Source organism: Pinus tabuliformis, chromosome 5_1 (genome assembly GCF_031772625.1).
Source record: "Pinus tabuliformis cultivar Carrire ecotype Pingquan chromosome 5_1, CPIR1, whole genome shotgun sequence".
NCBI lineage: Eukaryota > Viridiplantae > Streptophyta > Pinopsida > Pinales > Pinaceae > Pinus > Pinus tabuliformis.
Genome location: NC_142305.1, coordinates 249,152,431 through 249,175,755, shown reverse-complemented (window position 1 = coordinate 249,175,755; position 23,325 = coordinate 249,152,431). Strand labels below are relative to the sequence as shown.

The 23,325-nt window shown below is 36.7% G+C and overlaps 1 long non-coding RNA gene across 1 annotated transcript; it reads right to left on the bottom strand.

Annotated features, from left to right (window-relative positions):
* Window positions 1-20,669: 20,669 nt before the first annotated feature.
* LOC149164343 (uncharacterized) lies at window positions 20,670-22,777 on the bottom strand. The gene is made up of 2 exons (XR_016260230.1): window positions 21,156-22,777; window positions 20,670-21,074 (listed from the first exon to the last, which is right to left on the bottom strand). It is a non-coding gene; the product is annotated as an uncharacterized LOC149164343 (long non-coding RNA).
* Window positions 22,778-23,325: the final 548 nt, after the last annotated feature.

The following is a 23,325-nucleotide window of genomic DNA, read 5'->3' as shown; positions in this document are numbered from 1 at the left end:
CTACATGCGGAGGTGGAAGTAGAGTGGGGATATATCAATTTGTTAGAGGTGAAAGGGTTTCTCTCTAGGTTATTCAGTGAAGGTTTCGACACAAATCTTGAGAACATTTTGAACCCTGTATTGCATAACCCCTCCCAAGAGTCAAGGGAGGACCTTATAATGTGAATTATCAATAGTCCTTTGGTTTCGACTTTGGAAAGGAGTGGGCCAAAAGGGAACGAAAATGGTAAATCTTTGTCGAAAGAAAGCCTAACGGTTCAAGAGGTCTCAATCGAGCAAACATCATCTTGTTTAAAAGAGAAAAAAATGGAAAATTCCCTAAACTTAAAAATGAAGACCAAAATTTGGTGGTGAGAGAGGCTAATAAGCTAGGGGAAGTGATGGAAATGGCGAAGAAAGTACTAGTAGGGTAGGCGAGGGGTAGAGACTTTTTGGTGGAACTTCTACGCAAATGTTTTGAGAAGGAATGGGGGCAAGTAATACAATATTTTTCCAAGATCACTACCCTACCACGGGGTTGGTTCATGCTTAAGTTTAATTATGTGGAATTAGTTAGATGGGACTTAGGAAAGACATGGAGTGTAGACTCCACAACGATATTGCTGAAGCAATGGAATCCATTTTTTGACGCACGTCCTAAAAAGCTGGAGGCCACTCCTACTTGGGTTAGGCTCCTAGGATTGTCCTCACAACTCTAGTCTAAGGATATTTTCAAATTTATTGGGAATAAATTGGGATCCTTTTTGGAGGCCAGCGTGTTGTTTGAGAGCAATCGAAAGATGGAAATAACAGGGGGTTGGCTAAACTTGGATCCTGGTGATGGATTGTTTGAGGAATTAAACATTTGCTACAGGGATTATGAGCACAAACAAAAAGTGGACTATGAAGGAATTCCCTTAAGATTCCACGTGTCACAAATATGGACACATCTTGAAGAATTTTCCTCTTCCTTTTTGTGGGAAAGAAGGAGAGACAATTATGATCTTCTGGAGGTCTTGATAAGGTTAAAATGATGGCAAATGACTGCAAAGATGAGGATATTAATGCACAAGCACAAGAAAAGAGCTCTTCGACCCCTATGTAGACAAATGAGAATGGTGATAGAGTGATGAAGGTGCCAACCGAACTTGGGATGCAAGATGCTCATGATGATCCTCCCTCCACATCGGGTCCTCTATCTACGGGGAAAGAAACTTAGCAACTGACACCCTTTCTAAAGTAGGCATTCAACAAGCTATGGTACGTGGAAGATCACATAATGGATAGGGGAAACATATTATGAGTACTTTTGCAGACCCTTTATAGAGGGTTTGCAATAGGAGCATCCATGATTTGAATTTACACTTTTATCTATTTTTACTTTCTGTCAATATATTGATATTATGATAGACTGTGTATATTGTCATCTTCATGTAATCTTTGTAACAACTATATAGAAAACTAGACAAACATGTAAATCATGTCTATTTTTTTGGTTTTCCAACACTATGAGGGGATCTTGATGATCTGTTATGCATGTACAAGGGTGGTTGATAGGTTGTTGATATTTCTGTGCTTTTTTTGGGGGACCTATATGGTTTTTTGAATGGAATGTAACTTCCATTTTAAGTATAAAAATTAGGATTTTTTCTAAGAAAAAAAATATTATTTTTTATTATGATAATATTATTATGTTAATTAATATTAATATTTAATTTGATGAAAATTTTGGAGAAAGTTATCTACATATTTTTTTAAAACTAAGATTTCGTTTATTCTTGATTATTCAAAAATGACTGGGAAATACGCCATGGACAAAATGAGATTAAAAAAGAAGCATACAGATACTTCCATTCCTCCCTGAGAACTAGAGATGCTTCTTCCTCACAAAAATATATGGACTTTGTTTCCCTATACCCTCAAATGGTGGACCCAAAGATTTGATCCCTGTTGGAACGCCTAGTTGACAAAGATGCAATTCTTCTGAATCTTAAAGAGATGGCTAGGGGTAAGAGCCCTGGTCCAAATGGCTAAACCATTGAACTATTTCTCCATTTTCAGGAAGTTATGATAGATGAAATCACAAACTTAGTGAAGGAGTCTAGAAGACTTAGCAGGGTATTTGGGGCTCTGAATGCAACTTTTATTGCCCTAATCCCAAAGTCCATGGATTTGGCCTCCTCCTTGGATTTTCATATGATTTCTCTCTGCAACACAATATATAAACTTGTTTCCAAAACAATTTCCATCTGAATCAAACCAATTCTTTCCAAATTCATCTCTTTGAAAGAATTTGGCTTCCTTGAGAAGTTCTAGATTCACGATGTAGTGGGCATTGCTCAAGAGTGCATTCATTCCATAAAAACTCGAGATATTGATGCCTATCTGATGAAGATTGACCTCTCTAAAACGTTCGACTGTGTCAATTGGGAATTCTTATGGATGATTCTGATAAAGATTAGCATTGGCCTGATCATATCAAATTGGATAAAGGCCTCTACCTCTTTGGCCAATTTTTCCATCCTAATCAATGGCAGTACCACTGATTTCTTCGCTGAATTGAGAGGCCTTTGACATTGTTGTGCCCTATATTCTCTTCTTTTCCTTTTGGTTATCAATGGCCTGAGCATAAGCATTCTTATAGCAAGGATACAAGGTAGATTCTCTAGCTGCAGTATAGCATCAAATATCGCACTTTCTCACCTAATGTTTGCTGACGATTTCTTGGTCATCAGAAAATCAAACATTAGTGAGTGGATGGTGTTGCACAACATTCTCCTTAATTTTGGACAGGTACCGAGACTACTCATGAACAAAGATAAATATGTTTTGATATAAAATCCCCAAGGGCGTCATCCATAATATTAATAACATTTTTTCCCGATTCCTTTGGGCTGGATGCGGAGACCATAAGAAAATCCATCTTGTTAGGTTGGATATGTTGTCTAGGTTAGTGTTTGGGGCCTCAAAAACATGGGAAATTTCAACCTGACACTTCTTCTAAAGAACCTTTGCAGGGATGTCAATGTTGAAGTTCTTTGGGGCACGATTATTAAAGAAAAATACCTCAAAAACAAGGCCCTGGCAGGGTGGATCCAAGATGGTGCTCCCGTGCCGGCAAAGATACCCCAATCATGAAGAAGTCTACTCCTTTCAAAACATTGGTTCCTAGCTAATTTGTCTTGGAGCATTAGCAATGGATCTACTGCACAAGTTGACCTTGACATCTTTTCTGGTATGGATGGTCCACACTCTCTTTCTTTTCCACTGATTTCTTTTCTCCATGGTGTGAATATTTAGGTGCTCAAAGATATAGCAATCTTTCTAGAAGCATGTTCCTCTACAATGCATTCACTGGATGCCCAATCACTGAACATTTCGACGCATCTATCTCCTAAATGGTTAGAGTTTATTCATAATTTGCAACTATCTGGGATCTTTCTATTACATGAGGACAAACTAAATTGGAAGGGAGGCTTTCACAAAGGACAAATCATTATTAAAGAAGCCTATCAAATCATTGATTAGCAATCATAGTTGGCCCTGTCCTTTTTATGGCTTTCCAGGTCTTGGCATTGGCAGGTGCCCCTAAAGCTCAAATGCTTCCTATGGCTGGCGGCTCATAATCGAACATTGAGTTGGGATAACCTTTCTAAGAGGGATTTCCCAGGTCCTAGACACTGCTACCTTTGTAGTGATCATGGTGAGGAGGCCTCACACCTTTTCCCTTTTCCCATTCTCTAGATTGGTTTAGCTAGAAGTGCTCAGTTTCCTTCATTCCACTAATATCCCAATCTGGACTCCTATGCTACCAGAAACGGAATGATAGCCACTATTCCTGATAAAAAACGCAATAGAAATGGGATGGTAGCCACTGTTCCCGTTAAAAAACGCAATAGAAACGTGACGACACTGAAAACGCCATTTTGTACGGCCGTTCTCATTTTTATTGGTGAGGAACTGGTTTTTCAAAAGTGATTCGTTTCTTACAGTGGCCTATTGCAAAACGTTCTTCGGTTTTCCTTGCAACGTTTTGGTTTCTCCATTGTTTCACGGTTTCCTATCCAAACTCATACAAAGTCTCGTTAACTATGGTTCCAAAAACAAATTGCATGCAAACTAGTTTCATTTTGCGGTAAAGCAATTTCTAACTATTGTTCCAAAAACAAACCGCATGCAAAAGGCAAAAGGTGCTCTAAGCAAACTAATTTCATTTTCCGATAAAGCAAGTTCTGGGGCGGATTTAGGCTACAGAGAGGAGAGCAGATTCAGTAGATGCAGTCGAGGCTTGGATTGAATCTGAGCATACAAGAGGAGGCAAATCAAATCCGAGCAAAGGAGAAGAGGAAGTGAGTGCGCCAAGGAGCCCGAGTTAGCTTCTCGCCCCAATGAGTAAGCTTCATAAATATTTGGTAAGATAATAAAATGGCTTATGATTTATTTGCTTTTTTTTTACCTGATTGAGGTGTTTCTGAGTGCCAACAAGTGCATATATTTTAAATGTAACTCCATGTTTCAAATTGTGATGCCCAATGACGAACACCCATTTGGATGAATTGTTGATATTTTATCACAAGAGATATTGACATTTTTGCCCATAATTTTCTTCATTTGCATATGAATTTTCCACAATACTGGATATTATTACTTCCAATCCATTAAAAGCAGATTTTGTTGAAGAGTTCTGGACTCTAGCAGGGTTTATGGTTTTTGTTTTAGAGTTTGCATTACTTGAATGCTTCAATTTTATGGGTTTTATAGCTGATATATTTGTAGACCCTGCCTCCTTTTGTGTTTTTCAAGGAAGTTGTTAATACTACCCACTGGAACTTGCACAAGGAGAGTTGTTAATACTACCTACTGGAACTGTCATATTTTTCTCTCTAAAGTTGGGATGCTTCGCTGCAAAACTACTAGTCTTAATCATGGCTAGTGATAAAGAGCAGTAGTTTTGCAGCAAATTCCTATTTTTCCTTTCAATTTTGGTGCTAGAATCTACAACAATCATTGGTTTAATACATCATTGGTCTAACTATGGACTAATTTATAAAATGACATAGATGACAGGGATCCCTTTATTAGCGAAGCTAACTATGGACTAATTTATAAGATGAAATCCCTTTATCAGCTAGTTTGTTTGTTCGTTATTTTTATTTTTAAATTAATTTACATTTCCTCATTATTCTTTTTTATTAAAGTTGCGTTTGGTAAATTTTAATTGTTCAAGCCTTTATTAAAATTGTTATATTTCTTAATATAAAATATATTTTTAATACATAATTAAATTCAAAATCATGAAATTTTTTGAAGGCATTTATAAAAAGTTTAATCAAATTAAATATTCTATTCCAACTATTTGTAATGATATTTCAAAAGTCATTAAAAAACATATTTACAAAAATAAAAATAAAAAATATTATAAAGGTGAAATATTAGATATAATGTTTAATGTGTTATTATATTGCATTGCATGTGTTGGTTTCACATTATGTCATATAGGCATGTCTCCATCAATGTTTCCGATGCCATATCTTCCATGCTCTGTTTGTCATGAGGTTATGTTTATAATTCAATTTGTGACATTGCAATGTAATATTTGTGATCCCACAAAGAAGCTTGTAATGTGTTTAGATAATGAATGTTTCGTTTTATGTTTTTTCCAAAAAAAAAAAAAGGTTTTTTTCTCTCTCCTCGTTTCTTCATTGAGGAGCCTCTAAACATCATTTCTCGTTTCTTATTTCTAATAACATCGCTGGACTCACATCCCTAATTGCTTTCGTCATTGGTTTGTTGTGCATAAAATCCTCAAGTACCTTCCCTTTTTCCTCGTGTGGCATCTAGAGAGCCTGTAATGCCCTTATATTTGATTCTATTCAGCCATCAATCTTCAAAATCAGCTCTTCAATTGTGGCTTACTTTAAAGAATTTGAATTCCCATCTAAGCCCTCATCTTCTCCATGCCCCTCTCACTGTTCTTTTGATCTTTAGACCTCCTTTCCAGTTGGCCTCTTTGATGGAGCCAACTCCTTTGGGTTCTGTGGCTGTGGTATGATCATTTTCCTGGACTCTATGCATCACTTCAGATTCTTCTGGGTGAATGGAAAGGGTTCTAATACCAGGGCTGAACTCCTGGCAATATGGGACATGGGACACTCTCTTTTGTGCTTCCTGGATTGGATTGACAAACATTGTCATTTTTGACGACTCTAAAGTTATTATTGATTGGGTAACCACTGATGTAATCTTCGGATTCCAACTTTTCTCACTTGGCAACAGAGAATCGGAGCTTTGACACAATCATTTCAGCAGATCTCCTACCCCACATCTATCATGAAAAAAATAGGGAAGTTGATGTTTTGTCTAAACACAGATGTTCGCTTGGGTCAAATCACCTTGTAATCCTTCTTTTGCTCCATTTTCGAGCTGGGTCTCATGTTCTCTGGCTCTCCGTGTTTTTGATTTGATGGGTTGTCTCTTTCTGCTGTTCTCTACCTCAAGTTTCCTGCCAGCGTTGTTTGTTTATGTTTAGATTTTGGATGTGGAGTTGGTTTTTCATTGACACAATAGCTCTGCTACTTTGGATCTATTATTAGTCTCTGTTTTAGTTTTTGCTGTAGCAACTGTTTTTGGTATTTTTTGTTAGCTTCCTTAGGGAATCTCTTTGACAAAAGATTTTTCCGATGTAATGCCTCTGTTAACAGTTGCATATGGAGGACATGAATTGACAAACAACACAGGAGGAGCTCGCAGGTGCGTATCACCAGGAGCTCCTACAAGCAAATATGCTTCTTGGGCTTCACATTAAACTCCCATAATAAATAGATACACTTAGTTAGGGATAGTAAATCAAATCCCTGAATGATAGGAACTAAATGTCCAAGAAAAGCACAATCATAACTATGTAACAATAATTACCTAATATCCATTAATTCTAACACTCCCCCTTAATGGAGAAAGGGTTCTTAAACACACCTAATATGTCCCTAAACAAATCAAACTTCAGTGTTCCCAGAGGCTTAATAAATATATCAGCCATATTATCATAAGAATTACAATATTCAACACAAATCTCTTTAGACTGCACCTTCTCCCTGACAAAATGAAATTGAGTGTCTATGTGCTTAGTGTTTTTATGAAACACAAGATTATAGGCTAGTTTGATGGAACTTTGATTATCGCAATTGATAACCGTAGCTTCTGTCTGTTCTTCTCCTGCATCTTGGAGAAGTATGCGCAACCAAACTGCCTCACATGCTGCTGCACACATAGCTTGATATTCTGCTTTTGCTGAAGATAAGGCAACAATATGCTGCTTCTTGCTGCACCAAGAGATGACCCTGGACCCAATGCTGAAGGCATAACCTATAATTGATCTTCTATCATCTAAATTTCCTGCCCAATCAGAGTCTATATAACCTGTCAAACTAACATCAAATGAGTCACAATACAAAATACCAAAGTCTGAAGTTCCTCGCAGATACCTCAACACTCATTTCGTTGCAATCCAATGGTTCTCATGAGGTGGAGTCATGAACTGACTCAAAACACTCACTGCATAGGGTAGATTTGGTCTTGTTGTAGTCAAATAAATAAGACTACCAACCAACTGTCTGTACAATGTTGCATCTGCATATTTCGAACCATCATTCACCTGAAGTTTGTTGTTTTGTTGTAAAGGCACAAATGCAACCTTGCAAATTTAGTCAACAAACTCTTAGCATACTTACCCTGGGACAAGAAAGTTTGGCTTGAATCTCTCCAAACTTCTAGACCCAAACAGTAATGCATTTCTCCAAGGTCCTTCATCTCAAATTTCTATGATAATTGTTGCTTGATTTCTTCAATGAGATTGTCTGCACTCCTTGTCATGATCAGATCATCTACATATAAAGAAATCAACACTATCTGTCCCTCATCATTAAACACAGTATACAAATTGGGATCATTTTTGCTCTGTTTATAACCATGCATGAGGAAAAATGAGTCAATTTTTTCGTACCAGGATCTAGGAGCCTGCTTTAAACCATATAAAGCTTTCTTTAATCTACATACTAAGTGCTCTTCTCCCTTCTTAACAAACCCCTCAGGTTGCACTAAGTATACTTCTTCTTTTAAATCACCATTTAAGAAAGCAGATTTAACATCTAATTGATGTATTTTCCAATGATGCTTAGTGGCTAAAGCAATAATTAGTCTAATGGTATTTAGTTTTGCAACAGGGGAAAATGTTTCCTCGAAATCAATACCTTCTTTCTGGGAATACCCCTTTGCCACCAACCTTGCTTTATGCTTATCAATAGACCCATCTGCTTTAAATTTCAACTTAAATAACCATCTGCAACCTATGGGTTGTTTATCATTAGGAAGCTTTACTAGATCCCAAGTATTGTTCTTAATAATAGATTCATATTCCTCTTTCATTGCTTCCTTCCATTCAGAACTCTTACTAGCTTCATAAAAATTAGAAGGTTCTGCAATGTTTAACATACCAGTCATGAGCGCACAATCCCTATATCGAGTTGGTAACTGTTTCGGCCTGCTAGATCTCCTAAGCGGTGGGGGTTCAATTATTCTACTGTGTTCTTCTCTTTGTGGACTGAACTCGATTTCTTCCTCTTTATCCTACTGTTGTTGCTGCTGTTCCTACTGTTGTTGTTGTTGTTGTTGTTGCTGACTGATCCCTGTTTCACTATCCTCATCTGAAAGTAAGGGTACATGCCATTCTTCATTGTTTTGAATAGGATTTCCATCATCAACCTGTTCATGGAATACTACGTCTCTACTAACAAACACCTTGTGAGTAGAAGGATCAAACATTTTATAAGCCTTATACTCACTGCAGTATCCAATGAAGGTACATTTAATGGCCTTTGAATCTAACTTCTTCCTGTTCTCTTTGGGAACATGTGCAAAAGCTTTACAACCAAATACTCTAAGGTGACTTACTGCAAGCTTGAAGCCAAACAATGCTTCAAAAGGAGTTTTATAATCAAGACTTTTAGTAGGACTCCTATTCTTCAAATATACTGCAGTATTGACAACTTCTGCCCAAAAACCATTAGTTAGATTCTTACCTTTCAACATACTGCGAGCACACTCCACCAGTGTTCTGTTTTTCCTCTTAGCTACTCCATTCTGCTGAGGAGTGTAAGGTGTTGTAAATTGCTGCTGTATCCCATGCTCGTTACAATATTTGATGAAAACCCCTTTCTTGAATTCTCTGCCTTGATCTGATCGAAGAATCCTGATGAACTTTCATGTCTTCTTCTCAATCATATTTTTGAATTGCTTGAAATACTCAAAAGCATGACTCTTCTGTTTAAGAAAATATACCCATGTGAATCTTGTACAATCATCAACAAAGATTAAAAAATAATAGGCCCCACCTAACGATCTTGTCTGCATCGGGCCACATAAGTCAGTGTGTACAAGTTTGAGTATATCCCTCCGTTTCCTATCTTTAATAGCAGGAAATTCATCTCTATGTTGTTTACTGAATGCACATGCTTCACAATCAATATGCAACTTTTTCAAAACAGGAAGACCATCTACCATACCTTTGTTCTGCAACAGAAGGAGGTCACTGAAATTGATATGCCCAAGTCACTGATGCCACAAATTTTCAGTAGACTTATCCGATGACATCAAGGCTTGCTGTGGCGTACTCTTCACATCCAGTTTGTAGAGTCCTCCTATGCGAATACCTGTAGCAATAGGCTTCATCTGGTCCAACAAGTCTTTAATAATACAATGAGATTTAAAGAATTCTACCTTGAGATCCTGATCTGTAATCTTTGACACATAAATCAAGTTCTTCTTAATACCAGGAATATACCACACATCAGATATATTCCTGATTTCTCCATCAAGCAGAGTAACAAGGACATCTCCATGTACCTTGATCTCGTACCCTCTATTATCTCCAAGGTATACTTTTACTCCAGTGTTGGATTCTCTAAAATTTCTGAACCATTGCTTTTTACCTATCATATGTGAGGAGACTCCAGAATCTATGAACCAAATATCTGATTCATCCTCCTCAATAGCTAAAGCAGTCTCAGCCTCAACCATAAACAATTTGACACCTTGATTCTGATCTGCATCTGCATCAGCCAAATGATCTGCATGTCTTCTCTGCTTGTACCTCTCCTCATTTGCCTTTTTCTTATGGCAAAATTTAGCAATATGGCCCATCTTACCACAATAAAAGCATTTAGGAGCAGAGTCATGTTTATGCGAGGTCATACCTTGTGGTGACCTTTTTCTTGATGCACTGCCTCTCCTGTGATCAGCTACTGCTTTCCCTTTTGGTTTGAATTTTGTCATTAATGCAAGACCTGAATTTTGAGATTTGAGAGACAACCTCCTTTCCTCTTCCTGTAGCAAAATCCCAGTGAGCTTTTCAAACCCTGCAGGCTTTTCTCTTGCATTCAATCCGGTTATAAACATCTGATAATCATCCGTCATGCCGTTCATGGTAATTGTCACCGGATCATCATTGCCACAGTTTGACCGATATCAAATAGTTTATGAATGAAGAAACAGACTCATTCTCCTCCATCTTGATTGAGAGAATCTTCTCCCTGAGGTACAAGATTCGACTGGTGTTCTTGATCTCATACATCTCTTTGAGAACTGTCCAGATGTCATTCACTGTCTTGAATATGAGGGATGATGCAATCTTTGACTGATAACTTGAGTAGCACCTTTGCCTTCAGCTCCCTTTTCTCCCAGTCTTGAATTGTTGTATTTGATCCACCAATTGCAGTAGTCGGCTTGACTTCATCACCGGTGGCAATGCTATGTCGTTTGGAGCTTAAATTTCCAATATGTGTAATTGGAACCATCAAGCTTATTACTCTCATTAAGATAAGCTTCGGTAATTTGATTATTCATCTTGAATGAATAAAATCTTCAACAATTTGAGCAAACCTTCACTTAAAAGAATTCTAGATCCTCTTTTTCTTTTGAAAAAAGATCATTCCAAAAATACACACCTTTTTTTAAAAAACAAGGTTCCTTATAAAAATAATGAAATTCCTTTTTGTTTTTAATTAAAGAATTAAAATCTTTAATTAAAAAACTTCCCAAATTCAGAGATCCACGTGTGGATGTCAAAAGGGTGGATAAAAAAAATCAACTGAAGGTTTAAAGTAAACAGTGGCTTTAAAAAAGATGCATAAATACTTTACAATTAAAAAAAAAACTTCACCTGTGGCAACACCATTAATCTCCTTCAAAGGCAGCCACAAATTTAATCTCCTCTCCTCACTGCTTTTCCACGCTTGGATAAGACATAAGACAATCGTTGCAACTGTTCAACTCTTTTTCCCGACTAGTTGCAGGTGTACACCGAGGACGTCGCGATTTTATATCCGCTTATAGGCCTTTCCTTCGTGCTTCTCTGATACCATGTTAACAGTTGTATATGGAAGACATGAATTGGCAAACAACACCAGGAGCTCTTACAAGCAAATATGCAGCTTGGGCTTTACATTAAACTCCCATAAAAAACAGATACACTTAGTTAGGGATAGTAAATCAAATCCCTGAATAATAAGCACTGAATGTCCAAAAAAAACACAATCATAACTACGTAACAATAATTACTTAATTTCCATTAATTCTAACAACCTCGTCCATCTTTCTTCTCTATGTAACGTCGTAAGGAACGGGGATTCTAAATTCTCTCTCTGTAAATATCCTCTGTTTTATTAATATTAAGATGGCGTGTTTTTTCCTCTTGCGAAAAATATATTTGACCTGCATTTAATAGTTATTATCCTATGCAAAAATCATCACCAGGAAAAAATAAAATTGAGTTTTTCCATAATGCGGACAAGGAGCTTTAAACTCAAAATTAAACTAACAAACCATGGAAAATTCCAGATACTTTTACAAAATTAAAAAATGTCAAAAACATTCGGTTACCCTTGCCAATCAATAAGCAAAAACTCATGTCATTTTTCATGAATATACAAAAGATTTAGCTGAATTGATTGCAATCAAATGCACCAGATAATCAGACAATCTGATCTGTCAAGGGAATTCATAAATATCCACAACTGTGTTAAAATACAGAAGAACTGTACAAAACAGAATAAGATACCTGGTATATTGTATGTTTGTAAGCAGTCCTGATAAAAATCAACTACCAATAAAAAATTGGCTGTACAGCAAGTCCTATGGGTTCCTTCAATCGATTGATTGAACCCTTAACACAAATTTTGTACATGTTAGGGTCAAGTTCAAACCCTATTGAATCCATTGGAAAATATTTACAGACGAATTCTAAGAAGAAAGGCTTCCTTCGAGAAGCAATGTGCTCAGAGGAACAGCTACTACTTGCAGTTGATCACTCATTGGACATGTGATCTGCATAGGGAGCCGGCCTTGAGAAAATCCTTCTGTAAATCCAGACCGTGAATATCCCTTTCCTTCTTCTGCATTGTCAGAGTCGCGATTCCTGAGGTACTGTTCTGCCAAGACCAATGCAATATCCGCCATTACAGAGATAATGTTATTCCTCGACTGTTGCAACAAAATAACCAGACACAACACAGATGGATTCGGAGAGAAGAGCAGAAGAAAATCGCCCAATTTTTTGCTGAAATTTGGCGGAGTTAAATGCTCGCAATGGCAAAGATCGAACTGAATTTATAAGGCCGTGGATAAGATAAGATGAAAGTTCCTAATTCCGACGCCGTGGTTTCCCAGAAGCTTCACAGAAAATGGCTCGCCATTACAGTTCTGCAATTGTTTGAAGACAGGGTATGTGCGCCGTGTAACTTATTTAATGAGAATTTTCACCGACCAAGAAACGGTCAATACTTTTTGGAAAACGTGACTTTTCGTTTGAGGCGCCGCACTTTTCCATGTGCGCACTTCGTTTCACTCAAGCCATTGATAAAAGTTAATATACGCCAAAATTCAACAACACAAAGAATTAATTAAAAACAAATTGAAAAATAGAAAGATTCTTTTTTTTGAAAAAGTTTATACTTGTCCATTAATTTAACGGAGTAGTCTACCTAGGCAGTAGAATGGACCTTTTTCCCGCACTGGCCGGAAAATCGTCCGGCTCCAGCTACCGGAAAACTCTCCCTCTTCCGCCACCATCTCTCAGCTCCACCACCACCTTCCTCGGCCACCCTCCCTCACCGCCCTGACATCCCTGACCGATCGCCTGACATCCCTGACCGATCGGGAGTAATTCCTGGGGGGAGTAATTAGCTGGAATTCATGGGAGAGTAATTCCCTCCATTCGAAATTTCCACCCGCGCCCATTCAAGCTCTGATGCTCTGCGCTTCCGGCTCTGCGAACTCACCCGCGCCTGATGCTCTGCGCTTACCCCTCTGCGAACTCCTTATTTTACCATGCTCGTATTCTCTATGAATGGAATGGGGTTTGGGTGAGGTCGATTCCCCTGGAGAATCACCCCGAGCTGAGTAAAACAGATGGAAAAGATGACTATATTGTCAGATTGGCCGAGGGGGTTAGTTACGCTATGTCGGGTGATGATGAAAACGGTCAACAAGTGATCATCTGTGTTCATGCCGCCATGAATTGGGCTTCTTCGAAGCAACGAGCTTTTGTGGACAACAGTAACGAGAAGGTATGTTCATGGTGTTAGTTTTTCTTGCTTTCGATTTTATGCTTGAATGGATTTATGATGTTTTTGGTTTTCATTGGACTTTGTTTCAATATCAAATGTTGAGGTCGTTGCATTCTACATTAAGCAGTGGGCCGAGGAGGAATCGTTGTTTGCCTAGGAGGGCTCGAGACTTTCGAGCAACGCTGCGGACCAAGATGCATGGAAATTATTCCATATGGCTGCAGACCAAGTTGTTCGACTCAATATGCTGGTTCCTAAGAGCTCTGATCAGTATGAGCCACCGGTGAAGGGCTTCACCGTAGTGCTTCAAGGGGGCAGCTCAATTGCAGTGGAGTCAAAAACATTTCGGACTTTCAGAACGACGGCTCAGCCTTTTCCGGCTTCGACTGCAATCGCAATGGTTTTCACTGCGGCTTTGGAACCCTCGTCCAAGGGCTGGAGAATGAAAAAGTACCACTTACGAGCACATCTTGGCACCTGGAAGATGATCAGTCCAGTTAAAGTGAGTGGAATTACGATCGATGAATTAGCTAAAGTTCAAAATGAAGCCTATGGTCAGAAAACAATCTTTATCACAAACAGAGTAAAGGGAGAGGAAGAAATGACGGATGGTGTAGTTGCCATTTTGACGCCTGACATGCCTGATGTTTTATCTCATGTGTTGGTGCGGGCAAAGGAATAGCAAGGTGTGCTTTGCAACCTGCCTTGATCCAAACATTCTCGATGACCTTCGAGCAAAGGAAGGAAAAGCATTGTCGATACAGCCTACTTCATCAGACCTAGTCTATAATGAAATCAAGGTTAATGAAGTTTTGGATGACTCAGAAAATCTTTGACAAGGCCATCAAGGGCATCGAGTATCTCACAAAAAAACATTAAAGAAAAAAAATAAAATTCAATGGAAAATATGCAATCTCAGCTGATGAATTTTCTAATGAACTGGTTGGGGGCTAAATTTCACAATATTGCTTATTTGAGAGGGAAAGTGCCTTCATGGGTGTGAATTCCTGGGTCAATTGCCTTACAGTTTGGTGTTTTTGGTAAGTTTGATAAGTTTCTAGTGTCAATTGCCTTACAGTGTTGTGTTTTTGATAAGTATGATAAGTTTCTATGAGAAGATACGAAAAAGGGTGTTGCTGAAAAAATAGAAGCTCTAGACAAACTTGTGTAGGAAAAGGAGACTTAAGCAAACTCCACAAAATTCGGGAAATTGTTCTGCAATTGGTGGGTGAACTGAAAGATAAGATGCAGAGAGAAAATATGCCTTGGCCTAGTGAGGAGGGTGAAGAGCGATGGCTACAGAATTGGATCGCGATTAAAAGGGTTTGGGCTTCGAAGTGGAATTAAAGAGCATATTTTAGTACATGAAAGGCAAAATTAGATCTACTACTCTATGTTTTTCTTGACTTACCACTTCTTTTCTCTATGTTTTTCTCATTATGGTTATGTTTCTCTTATTATATTTGATTACTTGTTCTCTGCAGTTCAAAGTTTAGTCGCTCTTTTTCTATGTTCATTGCCTTTATAAATTTGACTTCCCCCTTGTCTTATACCTTTCTCCTTGGAAAATTGAACCACACTCTTACCTCATCCTACATGTCCTAGCCAATGGGAATTGTCTTTTCCTTGGATGATGTCTTGTCCCCCAACTGTCTATTGATATTTTTCTTATTGTTGGGTTTTTCTCCTTTCATATAGTGACTCTTACCAACAGATGCTTGTCAGCCAATTAGGGAATGCTACCTTCCAACAAATTCTAAGGTTGTTAAATGTTATTTAATTGGTTGTAGTGGGTGGCTAGCACACAACACCATCTGGCAACTCACTCTTTTTCCTTTTTAAAATCTCTTGTCCTATTTTTCTTGTTCACTGTTGTAAAAAGCACAAGTGATAAGAAAATTTGATTTTTCCCCTTTTTCGCAGCTATCCGTTGTTATGTACCAGCTCTACTTTTTTCTGATGTAAGGAACAATTTAAATATTTTCCCAGCTAGTAACCTCCCCGGTATTTGAAATCTTTTTCCCATAACTCAACCCAATTTTTTTGTAAAAATATTTACATTGCATACATGAGTGCAAAATAATTGGGGCTATCACACAGCTATAGCACTAATCCTTTATTCCTCATGTTTGTATGCGTTAATTATGTCCATCAATTAAATGTTTATGTTGATACCTATTCTTTAACATTTTTTTAAAATACTTCATGGCTCTAATTATATTTTTATGTGGAAATCTGATCCACGTGGAAAAGCATTTGAACAATCATTAGTAAATTATTAACAATTTTGTTTATTTATTTATATAATCAAAATAATAACTTTTATTTTGTTGAAATATGTATTTTGAGCCCCATGTTGATGATGATGTCCTTGATGAGGAATACTTGTGGTCATCCCCCAACCTTGAGGTCATAATTTCAAAATATGTGAAGGAAACGAACAAATAAATGATGGATTTAATTCGTAGTAGGGATCAAAGTTCTACGACTAAGGCTAGTATCTAGGAATTGAGAAAAGATCTTAAGATATATAAGGAAATAACCATATTTTAAAGTGATTTTTATAATGTCATTAGTTCAATTATGAAAGTTTGTTTTTTAACATTTACATTATCTAATTAAAAAAAAAAAAAAAAAAAAAAAAAACTTTCTTATGTAGCCTTATTTGGAGACATTTTGTTTCCTGTATCAATCAGTTAATCCTGAGTATGGTGTTGGTACTAGTGGGATTTCCAAGACATGACATGAGCGTTCGTCCAGCAATAACACCCTGCATATATCCGTGAGGCAGTTATTCTTCGATCCACCTTCGAGTGGTCATACTCCTACTAGTGACACTAGATTTTCACCATTACTTGTGACCCGTGAGCACATGCCCCTCAAGCCAGACTTACAACCAGGTTGTGGATTATGTGGTGATAGAGATGACCCTAGTACTAATGAAACTATGGGTTCATTTCCCAAAACGTCACATGTTAAGAGCATGGGGAAAATTATGTTGGTGAATGACAAAGGAATTCCAATAAAAGCACAAAAAAATTCCTTGTATTTTTTATGTATTAATTGTTTCATGTTGTCTATCTCAAACATAAGTCATCTATGTTATCCTTTTCAAACTAATGATCATATCTTTTTGCATGTAGGTAACCACATGTTTTATAAAAAATTAGACAACAAAGTATTAAATATTTTTGGGCCCACCATATGCGGAAGGTGGATTTCACTATGGTACAAGTGGATTTCACTTCAGCCCTATTGCTCATGAATATGGGGCTAGCCGTGAGTGGACTTTCAAAAAGACACTAAAAGGTTGAAAATTGTAACTCTAGTTGAGGGTTGAGGGAGTCAAGGCTTACCCATAGTTAGTTATTGGGTTATGTTAAATATCGGGACACTAGGAGGAGTAGGGGTTCCACTCGATGCTATTGTATTTTTTTTCATATTTTAGCAAAGCAACTAGGTGTGTGAAGTTAAAGAGAAAAACAAAGGGGGTTAATAATTTGTAGAAACTTTACAAGCCATAGGTTTTAGGTAATTCAATAGAGGGTACCTCTTTCTTTGTATCTACATGTTTTTTCATACTAGAGAATAGAGAGCAAAACAACCTCACCTTTTAACTACATTTTCTGCCATAATAGTTTCTGAGGGAAAATATTGTGCCTATTTTGGTTGGTGTGTGTATTTATTTTCATTCTATATTGCTCGCATTTCAGCTAATTTTTTTTAAGCACACAAACGACAAATAAATAATGTAATATCTAAAAGGAATTAACATTCATAATAAAGGTTTCAATATTTTATTAGATTTATTGTGATGAATTACTCCAATGGAATGTCCATGACAATTTATTGATCATCTCCACATCTTGCCTAAATGGGTAGTGTCTTCTTTACTTTCACATTTTACATCTACAAATTTAGCATATTATGTGATTGTATGTTACTTCATATCTTATGGTATTTTCTTAATGTCCATAGTGAGACTTTTATCACCATTCTTTTCATCTTCAAGCTATAATGTCCTCAAAGCAAGGCAATCCAATAACTATTAATTAGGAGTTAGGTGTTGGAAGTAATCCTTCCATGTGTTGTTGTAAGTTGTCATTGTGAGTTCCCAAGCGTCAATCTAGAAGTTTTTTTTTCCCTATGTATGAGTTGTAGTCATTATCTAGATGTGTCGAAATCAATGATTTATATCCTATACATGTGTAATTGTTGTGATCAATAAAGATATCAAAGTGTGTTTGGTGTTGTGTGTAATCACTATCTGATCTCTCTCTATTTTCTAACATGGTATCAAGCAGGTACTGGCTTAACTCTTTCATAGGAGGGCCAAGAAAATGTGAGAAAGCCTTGAGATTTTTTCTATGTAAATAGATAGTGTAAGAGAGTATTTGATATATTGTCATGTGTGAGTAAAATTTATTTTTGTTTGTAAATTTTTTCAATGCATGTTTGAGTGAGATTGGATCTCAGGGTAGAAAAAGAATACTTGGTGTTGTGTTTCCCCGTAGCTTATGAAAACTTGTCAATAGCAGCGTCCATAGCGATGGCCCAATCCATCTAGATTCAAAGTAGTTGGTCCTTGTTCCTACACGTTTGTTCCATTTAGAGGTGATGGTGAATGTGCACTAAAATTCCACTATTTTTCATGGATCAAAGTGATGCAACAAATGTTTGGGCTTCCGCTTTGGAGAGATCATGCTTAGCAACCGAGAGAAAGGCAAGAATGTTTTAGCTTGAATCCCAGGGACAATTCTTCAGGGGATCGTTGCGGATGAAGCCAGTATCATTGGAGTGGTGTCCCACCATGTCATTGTTTTGCAAGATGAATGAATTGGGCCAATCTTCCACCACAGTGCAAATCACTGCACTCGTTATTTCTTGCGTTTTAATTCTGCTAGACATTGAGGTTGTTATGGTGTCTATAGTTTTTCTTAAAGTGTTGCCTATCATTGCATGTGACACAGGGAGTGGCATAAAATCTTGTTGATAGCCACAGATATGACACAGAGTTTGTTGTTCTTGACAGAGACAGATGACAAGGTACTTTCTATGTCACAGTGAGATCGAAAGGGCAACAAAATTTTGCTCTCAGACAAATGTTGTCTCCTGCTCACCTCTAGAAGGCTGTTGCTCAGAAAATTGCAAAAGGTCAACCACTACAGATGGCTTCCCATTCTTTTTGTATAAATCACTTGATATGATATATGAGCGTTGTAATGAGCAACATGACTCACAAAAATGAAGGGATTTTTAATATTGTTGATCTTGCAATGTTCATCAACAATGGTCAGAGGCGGTTATGTTTTAAATGGAGGTCAAGTGACAACTCGAAGATGTGGTGGTGAAAGAGCAATGTTTGTGAGATTCCAGAGTGAATGTAAGTGTTGATGAAGACCAGTTAAACATAGATTATCCTTAGCATTAACAGAGGGTATAGGAAGGAAGGTTCCATATGTTGTTGTAAATTGTCATTATGAGTTCCCAAGTGTCAATCTAGAAGTTGTTTTTCAGTATGTATGAGTTGTAGTCGTGAATTGTCATTGGTAATTCTCTAGCTTTAAGAAATTGTTAAGGCCATTTCACTAAATTATATCTTAATAAATCTTATATAAAGATATTACTAATTAATCAAATCTCCCATAATATGAAATTATGTATTAACAAATCTCATACAAAACCTTAATTAGTTAAATAAATAAAACACAAACATTATCAATTATACCTTAGCAAATGTCTCATAAAAACATATAAATTATACCCTAGAAAACGTAAAAAGAAAATTAGCAAATGAAAAGATATTTCAATAAAAATATACCAATTTACCTTATAAGTAACTTGTTCTTTTCTCTTGAATTTTGTTTCAATATTTTACTTAATCATATATCTTTCAATATTTTATTTAATAATGTATCTTCATGTCTTATATATAAAACAAATAATCATTTCGTAATAATTATTATTACAGTAGTTATAATACCATAATTTAAAAATATATATATATATATAATAATTAAAATAATGTAATTAATCTATAACTTTTTAAATATTATATTATTTTTAATATATATATATATATATATATTTCATCCCATATCAAATACATTTTTTCATAAATATCATAAACATACTAAATAATTTTTATAAAGTAAAATTTATTTAACTAAACATTTTCTAAATATATTAACTTTCACTAAATCAATATACATATTATAAATATAAACGTTTAAATATTTTATCTATATTTAATAACCAACTACTGTACTTTTTAATTTAAAAGGGAAAAATTGTTACGACCATTACCATTAAGTGGTGAATACATTTTATTTAGTAACTTTGAAATTTTTTTAATTCACTCATTTATTTATATCAATGTACATATTATAAATATCAACGTTTAAATATTTTATCTATATTTAACAACCAACTACTATACTTTTTAATTTAAAAGGGCAAAACTGTTACGACCATTGCCATTCAGTGGTGAATACATCTTATTTACTAACTTGTAAAATTTTTAAATACATTTTACTTAGTAACTTGTAAATTTTTTAATTCACTCATTTATTTATTTGCATTGGTTAATACATTTTATTTACTAACATGTTGTGATACCCCTCGAATAAAGTGGTAAATATTATGTTTTATGGCAAAGTCTTGGTAAAACTATGGGCCATGTGAAAGGCCGGATATTTTGAGTACAACCTATTAATGAGAATCTATTACCAAGTCAATGGATGTATAATAACAAAGTGACAGGAGATAATGATAGTCTCTCGATATGAGAAAACACATGACGGTAGCTAGAAATTCTCAGAAATGAAGTTCAAAACTGTTACAGACGTATAGGTAAACTTATCAACTAAGTTCCATGAATAACAATGGTGCTTTATGTAAATTTCACGACAGTGGTTTGATAACTAAGAAACTTTATACATCCAAATAGTTGAACATAAGTAGATTAAACTCTCAACAATTCAAGAATCAGCTCTCGTGTTTAGATGCATGAACAACTTTAATGCATGCTACAACTGAAACCCGTAAGAATGAATTGGGATTAAACCCAGAAAATTACCATATAAACCCCAGAGAAGGGTAAACATAGATTAATTTGTATTGTGTAGTAGACATTGCAAACAGGATTTCTCATTCCAGTAATGAGAGTAATATGGCAGCCGAATCACCTGTTCCGGTCCCAGTTCATATAATTACTACGGGTCCCAGTTCATATAATCACGATGTTATAACGCTAAGCTAGAAGAAGAACAATATTAACAAGTGAAATGCCGGCATGACCGGCCGTAGATTAACCCTACTCACTCAATCATCTCCAGAAGGTCAAAAGGTGACCTTGAGTTGTCTGGAAGCGAAGAAAAACCCTCAGTGCCTAGCCTAACCAACATGGAACATTGAAGAGAAAACCATAAGTGGATGCCACTGCAGAGTTCTGAACTGTTGAGGAGGGCAATACTTAACCTGCCATCAGATTTAAGAGTCGAGTTAGAGAACTGTTCCGGAAAAAAGAAAAGAATTAACAGGCCTGTAATAATATAGTACCTGTAGAGTGGCGTGGGGGTCACAATGCACACCTGAGTCAGTGAAAACAAGACTCTGTAATTAAATACTATAAGCGTTTAGCATTTTTATTCTCATGCAAAGGACTCGAGACTGCTTCCAGAGGAAATGGTTTCCAACAATTACCTAAGGATCCTGACCATAAGTCTTTCCTTCACCTATGGATGCAAGGCCGAAGTCTATAGGAACCACTTACATCGACAGTGTGAAATTAGGGCTCCTATATAGATATAATTATCAATGAAGAAAATAGCAGGGAGCCTAATCTCTTCAAAATACACAGCAGATAACATGCTCAGTATCCCTGTAAATTAGACACTCCAACAAACGAAACCCTCCTTTGCCATGTAAACCAAACTTGCAGGTTGCAGAGCCCCTAACAAACCCTCCCTTTTTTGCCATGGAAACCAAACCTGCGCAGAGCCTTTAATCCGCTTTTTTGCCATGGAAACCAAACCTGCGCAGAGCCCTTAATCCGCAAAATGACTGAATGAATCTCGTTTTCGGAACCAGATAGAGAATTGGTTACATTAACCTTTGCCATGAAAACCAAATGCTTACCTCAACCTTTGCCATGAAAACCAAACTTGCAGGTTGCAGAGCCCATTGCGATTGCAGTCGAAGCCGGAAAAGGCTGAGCCGTCGTTCTGAAAGTCCGAAATGTTTTTGACTCCACTGCAATTGAGCTGCCCCCTTGAAGCACTACGGTGAAGCCCTTCACCGGTGGCTCATACTGATCAGAGTTCTTAGGAACCAGCATATTGAGTCGAACAACTTGGTCTACAGCCATATGGAATAATTTCCATGCATCTTGGTCCGCAGCGTTGCTCGAAAGTCTCGAGCCCTCCTAGGCAAACAACGATTCCTCCTCGGCCCACCGCTTAATGTAGAATGCAACGACCTCAACATTTGATATTGAAACAAAGTCCAATGAAAACCAAAAACATCATAAATCCATTCAACCATAAAATCGAAAGCAAGAAAAACTAACACCATGAACATACCTTCTCGTTACTGTTGTCCACAAAAGCTCGTTGCTTCGAAGAAGCCCAATTCATGGCGGCACGAACACAGATGATCACTTGTTGACCGTTTTCATCATCACCCGACATAGCGTAACCAACCCCCTCGGCCAATCTGACAATATAGTCATCTTTTCCATCTGTTTTACTCAGCCCCGCTCGGGGTGATTCTCCAGGGGAATCGACCTCACCCAAACCCCATTCCATTCATAGAGAATACGAGCATGGTAAAATAAGGAGTTCGCAGAGGGGTAAGCGCAGAGCATCAGGCGCGGGTGAGTTCGCAGAGCCGGAAGCGCAGAGCATCAGAGCTTGAATGGGCGCGGGTGGAAATTTCGAATGGAGGGAATTACTCTCCCATGAATTCCAGCTAATTACTCCCCCCAGGAATTACTCCCGATCGGTCAGGGATGTCAGGCGATCGGTCAGGGATGTCAGGGCGGTGAGGGAGGGTGGCCGAGGAAGGTGGTGGTGGAGCTGAGAGATGGTGGCGGAAGAGGGAGAGTTTTCCGGTAGCCGGAGCCGGACGATTTTCCGGCCAGTGCCGGAAAAAGGTCCATTCTACTGCCTAGGTAGACTACTCCGTTAAATTAATGGACAAGTATAAACTTTTTCAAAAAAAAGAATCTTTCTATTTTTCAATTTGTTTTTAATTAATTCTTTGTGTTGTTGAATTTTGGCGTATATTAACGAGAATATTTTCCAATTTATTTAAAAATGGAAATTGTAATTTTAAATTATAAATTTTTATAATTCAAATGATTTTATATTTTCAATATTTATAATTTTTTAAAATACTAAATTTATTTTTATATTTAAAAATATAATTAAATGATAAAAATATTATGATATTATTAAAAATGGTGTTTTCAAATTTGTACGCAAAATTTTAAAAAACCATCTTATTAGATTATGCTATTGAATATTATTTTTAATTTATATTATTATTAAAAAATAATTTATATTAAATTAATATAATATAAAAATGTGTGTAATTTTGCTTAACATTGCTTATTTAGTAATGATGATGACGGACGTATAGGAAGACTAAACTTTGGTCTATTGGACATAAAGAAAATGAATTATTTAGTTTGAAGATTATCCGTAGAGTGAATTAAAATGTATGTTGT